The sequence below is a fragment of the Solea solea genome, chromosome 12 (genome assembly GCF_958295425.1).
Source record: "Solea solea chromosome 12, fSolSol10.1, whole genome shotgun sequence".
Classification (NCBI taxonomy): domain Eukaryota; kingdom Metazoa; phylum Chordata; class Actinopteri; order Pleuronectiformes; family Soleidae; genus Solea; species Solea solea.
The window spans coordinates 18034291-18038503 of record NC_081145.1 but is presented as its reverse complement, the minus strand read 5'-3'; the positions used below and the strand labels follow the sequence as shown (position 1 = coordinate 18038503).

The following is a 4213-nucleotide window of genomic DNA, read 5'->3' as shown; positions in this document are numbered from 1 at the left end:
CTGTGGCTGTGTGTATTTTGACCACATACTCGCACTGTTGCTTGATGTCAGCAGATAAAATCTATAGAACAATCGGAAATGGCACAAAAAAAAGTCATAGTATAGTATGTCGTCAAAAATCAGTCAAAAAAGTCATAGGTTAGTATGTCGTCCAAAAACAGTCATTAGAGTCATAGTATAGTATGTCGTCCAAAATGAGTCAAAAAAGTCATAGTATAGTATGTCATCCAAAATGAGTCAAAAAAGTCATAGTATAGTATGTCGTCAAAAATCAGTCAAAAAAGTCATAGGTTAGTATGTCGTCCAAAATGAGTCAAAAAAGTCATAGTATAGTATGTCGTCCAAAATGAGTCAAAAAAGTCATAGTATAGTATGTCGTCCAAAATCAGTCAGAAAAGTCATAGTATAGTATGTCGTCCAAAATATGACAAAAAAGTCATAGGTTAGTATGTCGTCCAAAATGAGTCAAAAGAGTCATAGTATAGTATGTCGTCCAAAATCAGTCAAAAACGTCATAGTATAGTTTGTCGTCAAAAAAGTCATAGTATAGTATGTCGTCCAAAATGAGTCAAAAGAGTCATAGTATAGTATGTCGCCAAAATCAGTCAAAAACGTCATAGTATAGTATGTCGTCCAAAATATGACAAAAAAGTCATAGGTTACGATGTCGTCCAAAATGAGTCAAAAAAGTCATAGTATAGTTTGTCGTCCAAAATGAGTCAAAAAAGTCATAGTATAGTATGTCGTCCAAAATGAGTCAAAAAAGTCATAGTATAGTATGTCGTCCAAAATGAGTCAAAAGAGTCATAGTATAGTATGTCGTCCAAAATCAGTCAAAAACGTCATAGTATAGTTTGTCGTCCAAAATGAGTCAAAAAAGTCATAGTATAGTATGTCTACCAAAATGAGTCAAAAGAGTCATAGTATAGTATGTCGTCCAAAATCAGTCAAAAACGTCATAGTATAGTATGTCGTCCAAAATATGACAAAAAAGTCATAGGTTACGATGTCGTCCAAAATATGACAAAAAAGTCATAGTATAGTATGTCGTCCAAAATATGACAAAAAAGTCATAGGTTACGATGTCGTCCAAAACATGACAAAAAAGTCATAGTATAGTATGTCGTCCAAAGTCAGTCAAAAAAGTCATAGTATAGTATGTCGTCCAAAATATGACAAAAAAGTCATAGGTTAGTATGTCGTCCAAAATGAGTCAAAAGAGTCATAGTATAGTATGTCGTCCAAAATCAGTCAAAAACGTCATAGTATAGTATGTCGTCCAAAGTCAGTCAAAAAAGTCATAGTATAGTATGTCGTCCAAAATATGACAAAAAAGTCATAGGTAAGTATGTCGTCCAAAATCAGTCAAATAAGTCATAGTATAGTATGTCGTCCAAAGTCAGTCAAAAAAGTCATAGTATAGTATGTCGTCCAAAGTCAGTCAAAAAAGTCATAGGTTAGTATGTCGTCCAAAATATGACAAAAGTCATAGGTAAGTATGTTGTCCAAAATATGACAAAAAAGTCATAGTATAGTATGTCGTCCAAAATATGACAAAAAAGTCATAGGTAAGTATGTCGTCCAAAATCAGTCAAAAAAGTCATAGTATAGTATGTCGTCCAAAATCAGTCAGAAAGTCATAGTATAGTATGTCGTCCAAAATCAGTCAAAAAAGTCATAGGTTAGTATGTTGTCCAAAATGAGTCAAAAAAGTCATACTATAGTATGTCGTCCAAAATATGACGAAAAAGTAAACGGTTGTGCGGCGTTAGCTCACTTGGTAGAGTTGCTGTCCCATGTTGTATGGAGGACGTAACCTGACTTATGTATAAATAAATAAATGTATAAGTAAATGCATGAACAAAAAAATAAAACAATTATTTACTTCTGTATCCATATGTTAATGAGGTGGGAGGTTCTATAGCATGATTGGTTACAGGAGTGTGCTCGATTCGGGGCGACTACTTCTGCCTAATTGGCGGTGCTGAGTCGCATAGAGGAATGTTGTTGGCTACCCCCAGTCAGCACTGTTGCCATCTCCTCAGTAAGGAGTAATGTTGTATACCTACTGTTTGTTTTCTCTTCTGCAGAAAACTTTGGCACTCCCCGTCGGGGAATCGAACCCCAGTCTTCCGCGTGGCAGGCGGAGATACTGTCCACTATACTAACGAGGACTGTGGCTATGTGTATTTTGACCACATACTCGCACTGTTGCTTGATGTCAGCAGATAAAATCTATAGAACAATCAGAAATGGCACAAAAAAAAGTCATAGTATAGTATGTCGTCCAAAATATGACAAAAAAGTCATAGGTTACGATGTCGTCCAAAATATGACAAAAAAGTCATAGTATAGTATGTCGTCCAAAATATGACAAAAAAGTCATAGGTTACGATGTCGTCCAAAACATGACAAAAAAGTCATAGTATAGTATGTCGTCCAAAATCAGTCAAAAAAGTCATAGTATAGTATGTCGTCCAAAGTCAGTCAAAAAAGTCATAGTATAGTATGTCGTCCAAAATATGACAAAAAAGTCATAGGTTAGTATGTCGTCCAAAATGAGTCAAAAGAGTCATAGTATAGTATGTCGTCCAAAATCAGTCAAAAAAGTCATAGTATAGTATGTCGTCCAAAGTCAGTCAAAAAAGTCATAGTATAGTATGTCGTCCAAAATATGACAAAAAAGTCATAGGTTAGTATGTCGTCCAAAATGAGTCAAAAGAGTCATAGTATAGTATGTCGTCCAAAATCAGTCAAAAACGTCATAGTATAGTATGTCGTCCAAAGTCAGTCAAAAAAGTAATAGTATAGTATGTCGTCCAAAATATGACAAAAAAGTCATAGGTTAGTATGTCGTCCAAAATGAGTCAAAAGAGTCATAGTATAGTATGTCGTCCAAAATCAGTCAAAAACGTCATAGTATAGTATGTCGTCCAAAATATGACAAAAAAGTCATAGGTTACGATGTCGTCCAAAATATGACAAAAAAGTCATAGTATAGTATGTCGTCCAAAATATGACAAAAAAGTCATAGGTTACGATGTCGTCCAAAACATGACAAAAAAGTCATAGTATAGTATGTCGTCCAAAATCAGTCAAAAAAGTCATAGTATAGTATGTCGTCCAAAGTCAGTCAAAAAAGTCATAGTATAGTATGTCGTCCAAAATATGACAAAAAAGTCATAGGTTAGTATGTCGTCCAAAATGAGTCAAAAGAGTCATAATATAGTATGTCGTCCAAAATCAGTCAAAAACGTCATAGTATAGTATGTCGTCCAAAGTCAGTCAAAAAAGTCATAGTATAGTATGTCGTCCAAAATATGACAAAAAAGTCATAGGTAAGTATGTCGTCCAAAATCAGTCAAATAAGTCATAGTATAGTATGTCGTCCAAAGTCAGTCAAAAAAGTCATAGTATAGTATGTCGTCCAAAGTCAGTCAAAAAAGTCATAGGTTAGTATGTCGTCCAAAATATGACAAAAAAGTCATAGGTAAGTATGTCGTCCAAAATATGACAAAGAAGTCATAGTATAGTATGTCGTCCAAAATATGACAAAAAAGTCATAGGTAAGTATGTCGTCCAAAATCAGTCAAAAAAGTCATAGTATAGTATGTCGTCCAAAATCAGTCAAAAAAGTCATAGTATAGTATGTCGTCCAAAGTCAGTCAAAAAAGTCATAGTATAGTATGTCGTCCAAAATATGACAAAAAAGTCATAGGTTAGTATGTCGTCCAAAATGAGTCAAAAGAGTCATAGTATAGTATGTCGTCCAAAATCAGTCAAAAACGTCATAGTATAGTATGTCGTCCAAAATATGACAAAAAAGTCATAGGTTACGATGTCGTCCAAAATATGACAAAAAAGTCATAGTATAGTATGTCGTCCAAAATATGACAAAAAAGTCATAGGTTACGATGTCGTCCAAAACATGACAAAAAAGTCATAGTATAGTATGTCGTCCAAAATCAGTCAAAAAAGTCATAGTATAGTATGTCGTCCAAAGTCAGTCAAAAAAGTCATAGTATAGTATGTCGTCCAAAATATGACAAAAAAGTCATAGGTTAGTATGTCGTCCAAAATATGACAAAAAAGTCATAGTATAGTATGTCGTCCAAAATATGACAAAAAAGTCATAGGTTACGATGTCGTCCAAAACATGACAAAAAAGTCATAGTATAGTATGTCGTCCAAAATCAGTCAAAAAAGTCATAGT

General features: G+C 34.0%; 1 non-coding gene across 1 annotated transcript; it reads right to left on the bottom strand.

The window, feature by feature from the left end:
- Positions 1–2102: 2102 nt before the first annotated feature.
- trnag-gcc (transfer RNA glycine (anticodon GCC)) lies at positions 2103–2174 on the bottom strand. The gene has a single exon. It is a non-coding gene; the product is annotated as a tRNA-Gly (tRNA).
- Positions 2175–4213: the final 2039 nt, after the last annotated feature.